At 38.5% G+C, this 19,468-nt stretch overlaps 1 long non-coding RNA gene across 1 annotated transcript; it reads right to left on the minus strand.

Moving 5' to 3' along the window:
* Positions 1-16,804: 16,804 nt before the first annotated feature.
* LOC121881460 lies at positions 16,805-18,682 on the minus strand. Its single transcript, XR_006091783.1, has 2 exons — positions 18,495-18,682; positions 16,805-17,772 (listed from the first exon to the last, which is right to left on the minus strand). It is a non-coding gene; the product is annotated as an uncharacterized LOC121881460 (long non-coding RNA).
* Between the last annotated feature and the right edge of the window lie 786 nt (positions 18,683-19,468).

Genomic DNA, 19,468 nt, shown 5'->3' on the forward strand with positions numbered 1-19,468 from the left:
TAAAAGCCAGAGTGTGGTCAGGCATGTCTTTAAGATGACAATTAAGAGGCTAAAGAGAAGCAATGGGTCTTTAGCGAGTCTTAACAATACCAATAGGGGGGGATCTAATTGTTAGTGGCAAACTATTCCACAGTTTAGGGCCAACAGCTGAAAATGCTTGATCACCTTTGGTTTTTAACTGGGTACGTGGAATGGAGAGCAGTGATTGGTCAGCAGATTTGAGGGGTCTGGAGGTAGAATAGGGGATGAGCAGTTCAGAGATGTAGCCTGGTGTCAGTCCGTGCAGTGCTTTAAAAACAAATAAAAATCAATTCTGTACTTCACTGGTAACCAATGAAGAGAGGCCAGTACAGATATGGTCTCTCCTTAGTACCAGTGAGGAGCCTCGCTGCTGCATTTTGAACCAGCTGCAGGCCAGATAAGGCTGACTGACTGATTCCTCTATAAAGAGAATTGCAGTAGCTGAGAGGAGAGGGGGGAAAAAAGCGTGAACTATAGTCTCCAAATCTTTAAAGGACAGGAATGATTTTAACTTTGCAAGTGATCTAAGATGGAAGAAGCCAGTACTGACATCTGAGTTGATTTGTTTATCAAATTTTAAACCAGAATCGAAGATAACACCGAGATTTCTTGCATGGGACCTCACATTCAATGACAGAAGCCTGAGGGCATACTCCCCCGATCCTTGAGTCTTAGCCAATATGTGTGGCACCATTACATATTAAGACATTTAGCTCATGTTCTTATTCATTGGAGTGGCAAGACAAAAAAAAAAAAGATGTGCGTAGAGATTTTCAGTGTCTATTTGTCATTCTTCTATTCTCCTTCAGGATTCATACTTCTTTTCCTTCATCCATTTACTCATCTCTCTCTGTCTGTCTGTGCCCTCTTGCAAACCCCGTCTCTCTCTCTCTCTCTGATTCATGGTGTCAGTGTCTGTCCTCCTTGCTCTGCAGCCTAAAGGCAGACATCAGAAACTTCCTACTCTTCCCTCATTCTCCATCCTCCTGCCCTGTCTCTACTTCCCTTGATCCTATTTACTCTGCATTGCAAAAGCCAAGAGCAGTCAAAAAAATACAGCATCCCATTAAAGCCCTGCAGAAACTTGAAATTTCCAAATTATTTTTGTGTCATCTGTGGATCAAAGATATCTTGCATTCTATAGACATGTCTCTTCCACTATATTAGGAATATTAATAAGTAGGAGACGATGCAATAAACAAAATTATGCTGTTGGATACAAATGATTGTAGTATCTTGTTTCAGGTGGCCTAAGATAAAGAAGACAGGAATATAAATAATAGCAGTGATTATCAAAATATCTAATAAACCAATTAAAAACATATGGTTTATTTTCAAGTGACAGAAAAATCCATCTTCTCATTTGATGTAGACTATTAAAAGAAGTAGAAAGTGAAACTTTGTGATCAATGACATGTACAATTAACATCACTGTGCATGTATTTATCAACCATAACAACAAATGTAAGTTTGATCATTTAATACATTGCATTTCCATCACTGCAGGTCCGTTCTGCTCTGCTGTAACCTTACATTTTCACCGCAAATATTCAGATAAGACTGTATGCAAATGTTATCCAATACAGTCAATTAATGTTACAAGATAATTTTCAACGTTCTTCTGAGTGATAAAATGCATTAGAATGGGCGCAGTGACAAAAAAACCCATACAAACAGTGAACATAAGTAGCGAGGGCATCTTTCATTACAGCTTGTGCATAATAATAAAATAAATAAAATAATAACGAGGTTGAATAATAAAAGTAATAGTTATAGGGTTAATTCATGCATAATATTGACATAATCTTATTCTCCCAGACTGCTTGTTCAGCAGCACCCAGAGAGACTGCTGTACAACCAACAATAAGAGACTCTGCAAAAACAGGCTGCATATGCACCGACTTCAAAGAACACAAAAGATCTTAATCAAGCATTAGCATATTTCATATCAAAAGATATGATGCCATTTCAATTAGTTGAAAAGTTTGTGTTTTTTAAGCTGATGAAAAAAGCTGTTCCTCTGTTTAAGATGACGTTGCAACAGTTCTTCTCCAGAACAGAGATACCACAAATATAAGTTGAAGTGACCAGAAGGTTTGCACAGGGCACTCGGTATGCTGCCACCACTCACCCGTGGACCAGCAGTGGAGGTGGGGTTGAACCATACATAAGCCTCACCATACATTATCTAACATCAGAATGGAAACTAGAATCCAGCTGCTTAGAGATATTGCTCTTCCCAAAAGACCCCACCGCTTATAACATCATTGAGATTACTGAGAACATGCTTCAAGAGTGGAGAGTCAAGAAAGAGCAGTTAGTGTGCATCACTACAGATAATGCAGCAAATATACAAAAAGCTTTTGAAGAAGTTCCCTGACCTGTGGCTTGGGTGCATTGGCCACAATTTAAACCTGGCCATCACAAAGGTCCTGAAGAACAAGCGTGTACTATAGAGGATGTTGTCAGAGCCTGCCACCACCGTGTCCAGGGGTTTGTGTGGAGCTGGAATAGGAAGAGGGAGCTGAAGGCTAAGCAAACAGCTCTGGAGCTCCCACCGAAGTCATTGATCCATGATGTGGTTACTCAATGGGGATCACTTGTGGCACTTGATGCCAAAGGACCCTGACATCACTTTCATAGAGCAAGTGTGTGAGCTCCTTGGCCCTCTTAGCCAGATCACAATGCACTTGCCTCATAAACCAGGGTCACACTCTCTGCTATCAAGCCAGTCTGGGACCACATCAAAACAGGGACCTTATCATTTAAGTTTATCTTATTCAAGATTGCTTGGGTTGTTTTGCATTCATTCTGCCATCCTTGCTGTACCTCTGTCTGTGTGATCTGAAAACAAAAGAAGTTATTCATTGACTGTGCATTTGCAACACATAACTAATTGAACCATATGAATGCTTGTATCAAGTTGATAGGTACTGGTAGATCATTTTTATTAAAGGATTTCTTTCTCTCACTGAGATTACCTGCTGAGTGTTGGTGAGAGTCTGAATCAGTCCTTGTTTGTTTTTCACAAAAAAGGATGTTCACAAAAAAAAAAGATTTGTCCTATGATGCAATAAAATATTGTTTTTTTTAACAAAATGTAAGGTGAAGTGATTCCAATATGTTTATTTTAAGAGTTTTAAGCATTTTTGATGATTATCATGGTAATATCGTGAATCTGAATTATTTGGGCCAGAATAATCATGACATGAAATTTTCATATCGTCACATGCCTAGTGCAGACATTCCTGGTCCCCAGAGGATGAAACCTAATTACTCTGTTGGCCCTGACATTTCCTCTAGCACCAAGAATTAAGAATTGATGTTTGTGGTTTAAAGTCAAATGTCTTAAAATCTACTGGAGAGATTGCCATGGAAATTTGATCAACCACAGATTAAATGCTTAGCTGTTACATGTACGGTATTAATTAGTTGTGCACAGACTTTTTCTTTAACATATTTTTGACTATGTTTGTGTTTGTAAGAGTCAGAGACTATCTGTAATGCACTCCTTATTTTTGAATTGCAGCTTCACACTGTTTTTTACCCATAACTGAGAGACCTGCTTCCTGGGTGTTTATTGGAGGAACCTGTTAACTATCTGTCCAGCGAGATGCAACACACCACACCACACTTGCAAGGTTAGAATAAAGTGTGTTAGCATGCTGACATTAGCATTTATCTCAAAGCGCAGCCTCACAGAGCAACTAGCATGACTTTAAACTTCAAGTCTTGTATTAATGGGATTGGAAATCATAAACCTTTTCATAATCATGTGCATCCTTACAGAACAATGAGGTATTACTTGATCAACTGGAAATCAGGGAGGATGCAGCTTGACATAAATTATTATTGCTGGAAGGCTGATGGTTCAAAAAACTGTTGTAAGTTTTTTAGCGGTATACAATCATTTGGAGCCATCAAGATGACCATGTTTGAAGACTTCTCTCTTTTGTCCCTGATCAGCTTTTCTCAATACACACAGTGACAAGTTCACAGCAAAGCATATGGAATTGTCAACAGTTTGACTAGTACTTTTCTGTCATTTGAAAGCTAAGGGGAATAGGGGAATTTCTATCAGAGGACTCGTGTTAGATATCCTCTTAACAGTCCATGAAAGAGCATTACAGAAGACACTACATAAAAGATCAAGGCTTCAAATATCGCTCCAAGCCTTTGTCACATAAAGTTTCCTCGCCTTTCCGTCTTCCACCTTTCCTGTCACTGCTAACTATTTTTAATTGCCAGATGAAGCAGAAATGCCATAAACATAATCTTTAGAAAGTAAATAGTTCCTCTACATCTGCAAGCAAACAGCCAAAAGGCTGATGACAAACATTAATCACACAGATGAGACTCAGAGCTTCCGAATTACTCATCTTGTCTCTAAGACTCGGCCACTTTATTTCATAAATCTCTCCCTCTCTCTGTCACACACACATACACACAGCAAGACCACGGCGTTGGATCAATTGTATTTTTATTCCAAATCAATGAATGAAAAGGCTGCAAACTGTTGTCCCAATATGAATCCCTATGACAATCATAGACAAAAACATAGTCAAAGACACATGCACACACACACACACAAACTGTCCCCAGTTGTGTATCCTGGCACACCCACTATATCCAATTAGTGTCAGTGTCTGCTTTGGTCCGACTTCAGCACAACATAGACCTCTGCCGCTGCAGTCCTATTGGTCCCACTGAGCTAGACAAAATCCATCAATTTACCAACCCTGCTGAATCCATTTTAAAATATCTCTCTCTGTCTCTCTCCCTCTCAGTCAATCCCTTTCATGTTTGAGCAGTTGAGGGGCTTTCGAATTTTTTTGTTAAGATATTCTAGATGAGTGTTTAGGGCTATGAAAAGGTCACAGCCCTGCAACTTTTGAGCTGCCAGATGGAAACACTGCAAGATGTTATTATCGAAGTCTGTGGGCAAGAGAGAACATCACTTTGGCTTGGCACATGACCCGAGCGAGGAAAAGGAAGAAAAATAAGTTTAAAGGCATTATTCAGCAGTTTAACTTCTCCAAAGTTTACATAGATTTAAAACTTTACCTCATTGTGAATGCATGCAGCCAATCAGTGCATTCCCAAGATGCTCACAAGGAAAACTGACCAACTGAAGCAACTTCCTCCTTCCCCCATGCACAACCACCTGTTATCACGGGGCAGAAGTTTCATACTTCGTTATCATAGCAATGGTTTGATTGTAATTACATGACTTGAGCGAACTCCATCCAAAATGCGATAGAAAGCTCTGGACAAAGCTAGTAGGTGGACCTTGATTTAAGACTTTTCTGATTGTGGGATAAAGCATGTTTATGTGTGGATCACTTCACTTTTAGTCTGATAAAAACCTCCCATACACAACTACCATTTCTCATTTAGCTCTGAAAAAGTTAGTTAACTTCTGTTTTGCTAGAGTATGACATGCTAAAAGAGATTAGCAAATGAAAGATCCCCATAGAGACACTGCGTGGTCTCACACCCGGCCCCCCTGCTATGTTGCTGTCAGCGTCTGTCTCTCCTTTGTTTCCACTTATCAGATCTCGGGAGAAAACCAGAGGGAAACAGATGCAGGATGGAGAAGACAAGAGAATCTGAGTGCAGGCTGTCCAAGCTAAAGATATCTCTGCGTCAGTCTCCTCCTCCCTCTCACTTGTCACTTTTACTTTCTTTCTCTGTCTCTCTTACTTTCTCTCACTTTTGTGTTTTCAGCTGCACAAAGCTGTGCTCATGCAAAAGTTTCAGAGTCAGTAGGGACTCACTTTTATTGAAAACTTATTGGAATGCCAACTTTTAGTTTCCCAAGACTGGGATGATGCATATGGCACACAAAAAGTGTTGTACCTAGTTATAATTGATGATAGTAGATTAAGGCCATGTATGCAAGAATACTGTGTGCTTTATAATTATTATCCTGTGAAGTATTGGAAAGAACATTCATGGGGGAAATATTGAAATACTTTGAATACTGTGGAATGTTCTTGCATGAAAACTACTCAGACACAGTATATTGGCACCAAATATGAATTTAAAACCACCACCTACTATGTCGGGATGATTATTTTATCTCAGCCTTTTAGGCTGAAATCCTATTAGGGACAGCACAGACTATCAGACATGATTATTCTTTGATTTCCATGAACACAACCTTAAGTTTTCAGTATTATTACCAGGAGAATATAAATATTGTCTCAGTGCTGCTATGTAAGCAGTTTGTAGGTATGCAGGTATATTTTGTGATATTCCCCCTTGTAGTATATTGATTGCCTTAGTTTGCATTTTGTTTGCATCATTCACTCAAATGTGAAGATGTTGTCAATGGTTTATATACCCTGGAAGAGTTGACTGAGCTCTTTTCTGACTGAGCCCTGATACTCATGACTACAGATTCACAAAATCCCATGCAGGGGCTGCCAAGAGCAACTCCAGAGCTCTGCTGTGCACTGGGAGATGACTCTACTGATGATGTCGTCCCCCTGGGTCTGATGAATGGGAGGAAGATGTGAAAGTGGACAGTGAGTCGAAGCTTCTCCTTGACCGAGTTGCTCTTCCAATAAAATTGCAAACCCTCCACATCCTGTGGCCAGAAACTATCAACTTTAAAGTTGTTTTATGACTACTGTTTTGTGCTTGAATGACTTTCAAGCAAATTCTGATGCAAATTTAGCAAATTTAGTTCTGCAATGTGTTCATTGAATTTGCCATTTGTTAGGTTGCTTTACAGTAATATCGGAAGAGTGGCACAAACACAGTAAGAGCAATTTATGTATTGGAAAACATTTTGCACGTAAGTCATCAAAGATAGTAGAAAATCTCTGAGATAAAAAAAACAGTGTTCAGTCAGTCCCAGAAGCTAAGGCACCCCTAATATTAACTGTAAATGTCCCCTCTGTCCTTCTAGTTTCTCTTTTAGTGAGTGGAATTATGGGTAAAAAAAAAAGTATACAAATTAAATTGAATGTTTTTTCTCACACTTGAAACCATGTAAGGCCAGCAGGCTTCTGTACGTTAGACCCAATGAACTCATTACTGAAATCAGCAGGTTGTTAAAATGCTTGCAGACACAGCAGTTGTAAAGCTGATCCTACAAAAAGAGAAATGTATCATTGATGTTGCAGTAAAGAACAGAGTTTACTTCTGCATGTGATTAATCTTTTCTTTTAAGACGCCCAGATTTGAGGAGAGCTGGGTGACTGTCTGAGAAACTGTTATGTAAATTGTGTGATGCTATGAGTTTAGTAGTGTAATTGAGAATGTGGTTCAGGGAACATAAAGAGTTCCAGGGTGTTCACACATCAAAATGAGGAAGAGTTTAATTTAATGGTAATTTCATTAAATTAATATGGGACATGTCATTCTCATCGTGTCCCATGTTACACCATGCATATACCATAGAGAGTTACTGTATATAGTTCATTACAAATCAACACCACAACCCTGGCTTGTATCCAACTATGAATGAAGAGTCAGTGTGAAATTTATATATCCTATATATCAAAGCCAAGTTGAATTACAAGACCAACACATTATATAAATGTTTTAATTTTTTTCTTCCTTATCCCCAAAAAGGAGGCACAGAAAAATGATGACAAGACGAGGATTGGAGGAAGATGTTAATTAAACAGCAGTCAATTTCAAAACCAAAGCTGATATTTAAATGGCAGACTATTTCAAAACCCAATCTATCTGTCTCCTCCCCTTAATCAGCCTCAATTAGAGATTAATAGCACTGCATGGGTATAACACTCCAAAGAGAAAAGAAAGGAAAGGAAACAGAGTAAAGTAAGAGAGTCATTAAATAAGAAATAAAGGACTAAATAAAAATGAGGGAAGGGATCACAGAGAGGAGGGAAAGAAATCTTAATGAAAAAAAGATCTAATGCCAGAAATAAGAACTCAATACGCTGAGGGAGGATGGATTCCTATCCACACTGTTTAATTAGAAGGCTATAATCAAGTCTCCATGAGTGACTAATAGTCTGGTTTGTGGATGGTTCCTTAGAGACACAAAACTGGCCATACCCATTACAGTCAATTAGTGTTTGTGAAAATTGTATGCCGTTAAACTGGCTCCTTAGAAAGTGCAATCTTTCTCATGCCGCCATAAACTAACCATTACAAGTGTATCTGTGTACAGCAGAAGTGGCATAGATAGCAACATGAAGCTGCTTTCCTATTGCTCCATACTGGAACTCTCTGAGGCTGTATAGGCTATTGTATATAGCAAACATAATAGAGTACCCAGTGCTGAGTCACACCATGTATCTACCACCAACCCCCCACCCACTGGACCAGAGACCAAACACTGCTTGAGCTGTTTAATTTCTACCAAGCATAGTTTTCTTTTAAAAAGCATATTCATGATAGCAATCACTCTAAAAGTTGTTTTAAAAAGAGTTAATGTGCATATGATTGTGTGTTTGTGTCAGTTCTGTGACAGTCTGGTGACCTGTTACGTTTGTACACCGTCCATCACTCTCTGCGAGCTGATGGCTCTAAACCCCTGCCATCCTGCACAAGACAAGCAGTATAAAGTATGGATGGATGATGCTTCGCCATGTCTCATCCCAAGCATGAAATACACCTCTAACCATATAAAGTCAGTGATTTTCACTTTTCTATATGCAGGCTACAATGTCTTGTCTTTAGGCACTGACTGGATCTTTGTCTTGTTTTGACAACACATGGAAGTTTCTTGTTTAGCAACTTGCCAACTTATCATCAGAACACAAAAAATATTTTGTTATGACATAAAAAGAATCTTGTTAAAGTTTAAAGTAAAAATATTTCTCATGAGAAACTGAGCAAATATTTTTTCCATGGTAGCAGCAATATGATGCAGTAGTTATCAAACCTAAAACAACGTCTTATCATATTTAGATTAGATCTCTTACCTTATTTTTCATACAATCCACAGCTAAGCCCACATTTTCACTCACCAGTTTGTGTGTGGGAAATGGCATATGCATGGTTTTTGTATGTATGCGTGGTTTATTTATCTGGCCTCTGGTGTCTTGACATCCATGAGAAAACCCTAACCCAGAATAAAAAGAGATCTTCAGTTATTCAATATTTTCAGTAACTTCAAATGCTTTGCACAGTACATCACTTACATTCCTACAAACAGATATGGAGGATCATAGTTAATTTGCCATATCCATGATAATTCCCTCATCTTAATCGTATTGCAGTTGCCACGCAGATATACTGTAGAAAGCAAGAGTTTTAAATGTACAAAAAAAGATAACTGAATGAAATTCAGGTTGATGTTCTTGTCTGGTGATGCGATTGATCACAAGACTATAACAAAAGGAGTCAGCACAGTGAAGTGGTCTAATCATTTAGCTGACAGGGATGTTGAAGTCACCAAAGTGTTTGTGTTTTACATGATTAACTGACGAAGGAAGCATTCAATCCCACTTACTCTACCTGCAAGACTAATCCCTACTGTCTACAAAGAGTGTTGCCATACATCCACAAATCATCACTTTGTTATTTGATTGTACTCTGCTCTCTCTCAGCAGCCTTGAAGAGGTAATGCAAGATAGTTTTAAGCGTGTTCCAAAACACCAACCAGGCATGTTATGTGTGTTGCTTCTACCAAACCAAAAAAAAAGGAAAAGAAAAGCTGTGAATACCAATTGTTATGGTGTGTGATGTCCAATCTTTCAACAGTCTGTTCGGTCATGTTGTCTGCCCCCAGTGTAATTCAGAGACACGTTCAGAGACAGCTATGAGCTTGGTTGCTGGCAGATAACATGACGCCTCAACAATCCCCCTCATGTCAGGCTTTTATCTACAACTCTCCCTCAGAAATCTATGCTATCCTCTGCCAACACTCCTTCCCCTTCCTGTGCAAATACACACGCCCAGCAATAAAGGATTAATCACTTCAGGGTGTAATTCAATCATCTTTGTTTGATTGCTGTTCTCTTTCAGCTGTCATTGACTTTACCTTTTAATCACTCTCTCTCCGTCTCTCCATCCTCCCTTTGATGCTAATCGACCCAACAAAGTGTTGCAGGTACCCAGTGGTGCAATTCACTGCCATTGGTTTCACACTGTTCTGCTGATTGACAATAGGTGGCAGTATCCATGAATCCTTAAAAAGACTTAGGCTGTTTTCAGACCTATAGTACTTTTACTCTAGTGCGAAGAGGTTGATGTGTTGGTCATGTGAGAACATTCACTCTGCTCATTGGCCAAAAGTGCCTGGGGCAGGAGAAAAATCGTAAATACAGGAGGAAGGTCCTGAAGAAGGTCCTATCCATCAAATATCAAAAATACGATGTAATTTGTTGTGCTTGTCCAGATCAGACCTTGATTCATGGCCAAATCAACAAATCACTTGTAAGGCCATGGGAAGTAGGGCTGCGTAGAGTGCTGCAGCACACCCTGGTGGTTGGTAGGAGGACCTGCATGTTCACAACTATAAACCCCTGGAGTCTGCAAGGCTGTATACAAGGCAGTAGTGGGCTCAGTTTTAGGCTAGAGTGAATGTACTGGTATCATATGAAACTAGATGACCTAAGGTATCCATTGGTACCAACCATGTGATGCTAGCTTTTCAGGAGGGGGGGCAATAACACTCCAAAGTTAAGCTAAATTTTGGCGAGGTAAAAACTGGCATGGCCATTTTCAAGATATCGAACGAAAATGGGGTCTATGGGCACCCACGAGTATCCCCTTTACATATATGCTGACTTTATGCTGATCCCATGCAGTTATGGGCAAAAGCCATGCAGTTTTTTTACATGCAGTATAAATGTGTTATTTTTCGCCTATTCTAAAAGCGGTGTATTCGAATATTTCTGCATACTAGGGTCCCTAAATAGTCATGATGTTAGCCTCCATTATAGCCATTTCATTGTAGTGAGACCTTGACCTCACTGTATAAAATGACCTGCTGTGATCTTGAGGATAATCACAGCCTCATGAAACTTTACAACCACAAACTAGAGACCTCGGGCATTCAGAGGATGCATGGCTTTGCTAGGTATATTGACAATGGAGGGGGGGGGGGGGGGGTATCTCCAATGTCAAAAGTTTTTGATCTCAAATCACAGCATGAATTTTTCTATGGTGTTCTTTAAGGTGTCTTCATGAGGTATTTTGGAGGGATTTTTAACCATTTCTATCAGTTCTCGAGTGGTTAAAAATGGTTAAATTTGCACCAAATCTGTGTAACAAATGGTATCAACCTTAATTTCTGCAACAACTTATGAGACATAATTGAGCATGGGAATGACCATCCTATACTTTTATCATAATGTCCTAAGCCCTTATACACTCACACAGTGCTGAGCTGCATCTCAAATTAATCTTCAAGTTCCCATCTTTCAGATGATGTGTAGCACTTCTATGTGGCATATACTGTATAGGGGGACCTGTTATCTCCCCCAAAAGATGCCCTGTCCCCCGTAAACATATTGTATATTCAAACTATAGAAGTTATTTTTAAGGGCCATAATCATGTAAGAAAACATGCAAAGCCAATGTACATTTTACAGCATATATCATTAATAAAGATTTTTTTCATATGTGTTGAGTGTGGTGCCCCACAGCATCCCCCACTTGAAACATGTTCTCATAACTATGACCACTTGTGATTTGGACCAACTGTTGTATTTCGTGTTGTGGTAACTTACGTTATCGCATTGCGTATTCAGCAAGGAGTCAGGCACACATTCAGGTGGAAGATGGACAAATGTCACCTGCCAACAAAAATTACTGCCATAGACTGAGCAAAATAATTCCCAAATGCTGCCAAATAAGGTTTGCATTCAGTCAGTAAAATACCAGTTTACGCTTATGCAGTTTATGCAGTTTAAGTTAATGTTGAGATGAAAGTTTATTTAATAACTCAAGTATGATATTTTATTTTTTACATAACTGAGCCCATGGTTCTGATGTTCAGAAAATAAATTTTAAAATTAGTACTGAAATATAGTTGCTTCTGTGATATGCAGTATGCTTTTTATTAAAGGAATGATTACATATGACTCTTCACTGGTAGTAGAAAAATTGCAATTTGAATTGCAATTTTTGTGAAAAGCTGCTACAAAATCAAGCATTTTTGGCTGCAATAATCACAAAAAACTCAAAATCCTGGAGGGACTGACAACATGTTCAAGTCTGTCTTCATTTCCAGTGAGGGCAGCAAACTTTACTGCCCCTTCTCTTTTAATTCAGTTTCTTATTGTTCACAATAGTACATAAACCATCAAGTAAGGAGATATTAATATACACAATCTTATTTATCTAGCATTATTGCTCATTTCCTTTGTCACAAATAAGATTCTTTCTCAGTTTCTGAGTGGATAAATGGATTTGTCAAGTTTCCAGCTGTTAAATTGATGTAAGAGCCATGAGTTGGTGTTGGTGGGACAAGCTTGTGTGTGTTTATTCACACCTACCTCCATTATCCATCACATTAGCTTTTTCCAGACATGAGCAATGTCTGAGTACTGTGGACCAATATTGGGAATTGGGAGAAAAAAATAGTACAGAGCTGAACAGGCCTGACTGGTCTTTAAGAACAGAATGACAACATGCTGCACACATGCACGAAGTATTTTGATTTCTGCTTAAGTCCCCTGTCTTTGTATGCGGGTGTGTAGTCAGTGTGTACATTTAGTGTGTATATGTCCACTCTACCACATGTCTGTGTGTGACCACACGTGGGTTATCTGAGTGTGTAGGTGTGCGCTGATGTCTCAATTTAGAAAAAAACTGTTACATTGATCCAAGACCACAAATGATAGCTTACTCAGTCGCTTAATGATGTGTGTGTGCATGTGTTCAGCTATGCATGTGTGTGTGTGTGAGGGTGTTTATAACACTGGGCAAAACAAGCAGCTTGCCACAGGATCAATATAACAGGAGGGAAGTATACACCATAGGGCATGTGATGTATTCAACTAATAATTGCAGTCCAGAGGGCTCTATTAACTCGCTGTTGTAACACGCTGATGCATACAAGTAAATTATTTAATCCAAGTATTTTATGCATGGAAACACATACTGTTCAGTGAAAACTTATAGTCATTAGATTCTGACAGCCTTGTTAATAATGGGGCATTGCTTTACTGCTGTTGAGTCTGGTATTGGTGTGTAGTAGATCCTTTAACATAATGTTATCAGACAACAGTTTTGTAGCAGCCTCAGCAACCTGAATGGCTGCCAAGTACAAGTTATGGGATTTCAGCAGTATGTTCACTGCTGAGCATCTGAAGGACAGAGGTAAGATAAACTAGAGATTGTTATGCGTATAATGAAAACAGATTGCGTTCTGTGAAAATGAATAAGGAATATATTTCTTAAGACATGTAATAATCAAGTAGTAGTCATTTTTCTGTGTTGAAAAGATAATGCAAATGATAAAAGCAAAAGTCTGGTGATGTTATACTGACATCTTTGTTATTTGTGGATGATGTTGTCATTTTGGCCTCCAAAGGTTGTCTGCTGGAAAACAACTGATTTCTCAATTGCCTTGACAGGAGAGTAGCTGCACAAATATAGGGGTTTGGGTAGCAAGGGTTTTTATTCATGAGGGATGGCAAAAAGGATTTTAAGATTGACCACCAGTTAGCTGTATCAGCTGCTGTAATGCAAGCTTTGTATCTATTCATGGTGGTGAAGACAGAGCTGAGCTATGAAGCAAAGCTCTCAATTTACCTGGAAGCTGGATTTATAGTTCTAACCTAAAGGTTTACCATGTAGCTGCAGAGTCTACGCACGTAGTATGTATGTTCTCAGTGAGGAGCTTGATGTCAAGCTGCTGCTTCCTCCCACTATGAGGAGCTAGTTGTGGTTGTTCAGGTTCTAGTGAGGATGCCTTCTGGCTGCCGCCCAGTGGAGCTGCTTGAGCATGACTGATTGGGAGGAGACCTCACAGTAGATGCAGGGTTCCCTGGGGGGGGGTTAGATTTCCCAGATTGGTTCATGTTTATATTCCACAGGTAAAAAAATATAAAATTGTAAATTTAAATTTAAAGAAGTTTGTAAATGTTTATGATGCTAATATGCATGCATAATAGTGTCTCCTTAAAGCCATTAGAATTTACTTTCTGTTTCTTACATTTTTTCAGCAGGACAAACATGAAAAGATTGTACGAAATCAAATATATGTAAAGTATGTTTTTACTTTTAGTTCTGTGAAAACCTACAATACACAGTTTGGTTTTTGTTTTAGCTGTATCTCCCTTTGTGGATCTTTCCTGAAAGGAAAGACAAATACAGTTGAAGAGTTCTTTCTGTCTCTTGAGTCCTGATAACAAGCTGCCCTAGATACAGACTGACAGACCAGTTATCCCCTGAAAGCATCACACGTACAGTCTAACTGGGTGGCTAATGGTTGTCACATATTTGTTTAAAAAGACACACAGAGCTGAAGGAATCAAAAAAAAAGAAAAGACTGACATGGCAAATTATCAACAAAAATATCAGATGTGTCTGGTGATTGTAATGACAATAACAACAACTAGAACAATATGATTCTTTTTAACTATTAATATCACCACCATCATCATCATAACAACAATGATGGTGATCTAAGTCAGGGTGGTGGTCAGCATAGTTTAAATGTAGCTTTATTGAGGGAGGGGCTTCAGCTATTTGACATAAATGTGTGAAATAGATGCCATGCAGCGTTGTAGATGTCCATTTTGTTCTGTAGAGAAGCTATGAGCTCCTTTTGGCTAGTGTAAGCGAGATCAGAAGGAAGTTCGGGTGGGGGGGGGATTAATGGAAACAGATGATGTGTCACCAGGTAGACATAAGGTGCGTGAAATTGGGATGCTGAGATCAATATGAGATAGCTGTTTCATGATCTCCGACCAGTAGGACTGTATATGTGCAAAGCCAGAGAGCGTGATGTGGGTTGTCAGGTGGCCTGTCTTGGCAGAAGGTACATTGTCAGATTAGGAGAATCTCATTTGGTGTAGTTTGTGAGCGGTTATGTGAGTCCTGTGTAGAGTTTTATACTGCATTAGCTGTATTTTGGTATTATTACTTTTATGTTGAATCTTAATGGTTTTCTTTTATCATCCTGCAAACTCTTTTCCCTCAAAAGAACTAGTGACTGTATGATTGAGGAAAAACCGTTAACTGCAAGCTGAACATGTGTCCATTTCTATATTCAATTTTTTGGTGTCCTCACAGTCCCCTACATGGTTTCATCTTGTAAACTATTGCTATTTGACATAAATAGCTCTAACAAATGCATTACAAATTTCAAACCTAGGCCGCTGCAACCCGCAGAACACATCCCATCCATTAAAAAGTAGACCTAGTAAAAAATTCTGTTGTGATATTGTGTAAAGTGCCTCATATAGCTCTGTCTGTGCCAATTTGTTGTGGCAGTATTGAATTCATGTCTCTATTAACTAAATACTAGACTTTAAATGCAGTTTTCAACTACAGCACTCTGCTTAAGTGTTCACTGATTAATACAGTATATACTATTGCTGAGTCTGTCTCTCCTCCTCTCTTTTATAGTTTCAGGGTCATCGATTAGAAGAATACAGCAGATACTGAAAAATATCCTTAAGACTGGGATTGTCTTATTTAAGTGTTTGATCCATGAGAGCATTTCAAATTTCTTATTAAACTGGGAGCAAGAAATGCCAGTTTGTATTTTGTGTGTGCAAATCTGTCAGTCTTTGTTAGTGGTAACATTCTTTATCACAGACCTATACATTTGTTTATTTGTTGGATTTTCACTATGAGCAGAGTGCTATGAAAATATTAAAAATAAAATATAAAAATAAAATATAAAAATATAAATTTCAATTGCATCATGATTTTATTGATTTAATTAAACTACATTTGAATGTTAGGTGCAGGGATGTGATTCAGACATTTTGCAGAAAATAAGCAATTTGTCACATTTCTTGAGTAAAAATGCAACAGCACAGCACGTTTTCTGAGGGGTTTTGTACCACACTACACTCTGTACATTCTGTCAGGTTACTAACCTGATCAAAATCAATTTCATGAGTTTGCTCCATTGAGCAGACATGTCATCTCTGGGCCAGCGCGCTGCCAGAGCAAATAACCAACTGTGTTGATGTTTCAATGCTAGTGGTGTTGCAGTTCTGCAGAAGACTGCCGAGAGCATCTTTACAGCTCTGTTGACCTCAGCCTCCAAAGTTTCCTCACAAAAATCTTGCCATGTAAAGTAGTCAAATAAAATAATTCCCCGCATGAGAATAAGAATAAATGTGTTCAGTAATGCTGTTTTTGCTAAGCATTTTCTCTGAGCTATCGTAAGACAGTAAACCCCAGCAGCCTACAATCTAGTTAGCAGCTGTCAGATTAATGGTTGATCTGGAGTCTGCCAAATTAGCTGCAGTGTAATAAGTTATTTTCAGGTAGCAAACAAAATACCTGGAGCCATTTGAATAAGAGATACTGAAAAGCCAAGTAATGCAGTTGACTGGCATGGCCAGATACACTTTGTCAAAAAACTTTACCCTCAAGTGGAAGTTATGTGGTTGTTAGACGACAAGTAGTCATATGGGATCATCCCTTACAAGTATCACAGCTTTCTGGATGCAAGGTTTTGTGAGACAGAAAGCCAAATCTCTCCCATTACTGGCATTTTAATGCACAAACAGAGTTAAGCATTGAAGCACATGCCAACCCACACATTTAGAGAGAGAGATGAATCTCCCAACTGACTCATACAAGAAGCAGTCACAAGGTTCAAATGCATGCATGTGCACTAATCACACTAATGAGGATCCATGTTAATTGAAGCAGGTAATTCATCAGGGTTTGAGTTTAATAATCCATTTAGATGACTAATTCAATAGTGCAGACATAAACACACAGCTCTTTTTAATAGGGTATTACAGGAATACCAACACACATACAGTACGTAAGTATGAAAATGAAGTGGAAACATATCAGGTGCCTGTTCCCGACAGCAGGTTTAATCAACACTGAACCTGAGCCTGAACCCTGAGTTGACAAACCCTGAGATGGAAAACTCAGGTTGTCAAGGTTTTTGTTCCATTTTTTCAGGTGCAGATGTGACAGTCAAGGTCAGTATAAACAGGAGGAATGATTACAGTAAGAAAAACATTTCACTGATTATATGATATTGTTTTAGCACAGACTTGAAAAATTGGAAATGGAATTTCCATTTTTCAGCCACAAGGAAGGTGGTATTAGGCAAATAAAATGCACATTAAATGTGGACTCATTACTGAAACCCAATTATTATAAAGAAAAAATAAACAAATATAGGCCTTATAGTATATTTGCTATTATTTCAAAAATAAATGTTCAATTTATTTCATTTAGTCCTGACTTCTGCAACTATAATCTTCCCAAAGAAAAATGGTTTAAACTCCCCAAGGGCTAAAGAATTAGTAGTTGAACTGAGGTGTTGCTGCAGTTCATTGAAATTTTTTATCCATACTATGAATCTATTAATATCTTGTTTGGGACTCTAAACTGAATATTTTGGATTTGGACTTGACTTCAGAGTCAGTTGTAACTTTCAAAACAATGACTTAGTCCTAGTCCTTAGTTCATGTCACTGAACAAACAGACACATGCAGAAACTAAACCAAAATACTTCTAAGGTGAGGGATATCATCCACTGTCCATGACTGTCAACAAAAAGGTTCCTTGCTATCAGCAGCTTGCCGCTCTCCTCTCTTCTTCCTTTGCTCTATCTCTGGTGTCTCCATCTGACCATGACTGCTCATGCTGTGACCATGACTTCTACTTAGGATGTACAGAATAAGGGTTTCTTTAGGTTTTGTTTTGACAGAAGATGTTACACTTGATGAATAAACTATTGCTTGGTGATCCAGTTCCAAGGACCTGGCAAGTTTCTGGTAGGGTTCAGTGAGTTAACAGTGATTTACATTTAAAATCTTTTACATACATCATTTTAATATTTGGAAATATTCCTCACAAATAATGTTTTTGTCACACACTACAGATATGTACATATTTACTCTACTCTATTTACCATTTCATATTATATAGAGCATTTCTGTATTGACCTTTTATTGTAAGACTTTCCCAACTGAGTATGTTGTGTCCTCTCTAGAGGTTGTCCAAATAATGCAGAAGTGATTTAGGTGCCATTTTGCTGTAAAGGTTGCAATTCACTAATCCAAAGTGTATGTGTATTCCAAACCCAATGGATCATGCCACATAGGAACATTCACACTATAATAACATTGTAAATGTGCTACCCAGCATCAGAAACTTCTCCTCTTAAGTGTATTTTATATTTATTGTAACCAACCACTCACTTATAGTACTTTTGTTGAATCTGCTTCACATAGCAGATCTTCAGACAGTTCTGACAACAGAATAAAGCCTTTATCCTAAATCAAGCCATCCACACTTCCTATAATATTTAGACCTTAAACTTGATTTTCTTCACTTTCAAAGTACTGTATTGAAGAAGAGTTACCAGTTTGGAAATATACCTGTAGATCTCAGTATCAGGATCCTCACAGGACTCCATGAGCTCAATCGACATCAGCGCTTGCAGTAATCAGATGTGATACCACTGCAGACTCCTTTTCTTGCCGGACAGCCTCAAAATCCCACATCTAACACATACAGTATAAAGTGGGAATGCTGGTGTAGAATACACTCTCCAGAGGGGCAGAAGTGAAGAGGAGGGAGCACTAAGAAAGAAGTGTGTGAGAAGACGAGAGATGAAAGTAAAACGCTGGGAGAAATGCTGATTTAAGGCTGAGAGAAGCCTCTGTGTGGCTTTGCATGGGAGTGTTACCCAGGGGTAACCTTGGAGTTCTAACATTTCATATGCTTTCAAGAGCCAAAGACAGCAGATCGCACACAAAAACACACAAACACAAAACTGATGCTGTAACATAAAACCATCAACAGCTGCATGTATGCCAAGCATATTATGCCTACACATAAAATGTTCAATATTATATGCATGTCTACCATCCAAAATACAGAAGACACACATACAGTACACTAGATAAACACACTTCATGCTACACTACACAATGTTCCAGTGACAGAAAAGGACATTTTAGAAGCTACTGGAAGCCATGCTGTCATCACTGATAAATCACTTAAAGCAAACCTGTATTTACTCCTTGTGTGTGTGTATGTGTGATCTCTATTAACTTGGATGAGTTGGCACATCGTCATATACACAGACTATAACGTTACATACAGTAAAATTGTATGTTCAAAGGCCAAAGTGTGGTCAAGTGTTGGGAGATTAATGAAACACGCTTTGATAAACACAAAAACTAAAATAGGCATACCATTAAATACACGTTGACCAAAACACACATGAGCTAATTGAAGATGTGATGTCGTCCTTGTGCTTTTTTCGTAACTACAACCACCCACTGACACATACACAACCATCAAGCTCTTTCATCTTACAAAAAGTCCATTGCTACATTAGGCTTGT

The sequence above is a fragment of the Thunnus maccoyii genome, chromosome 16, assembly GCF_910596095.1.
Source record: "Thunnus maccoyii chromosome 16, fThuMac1.1, whole genome shotgun sequence".
In the NCBI taxonomy this organism is placed as follows: domain Eukaryota; kingdom Metazoa; phylum Chordata; class Actinopteri; order Scombriformes; family Scombridae; genus Thunnus; species Thunnus maccoyii.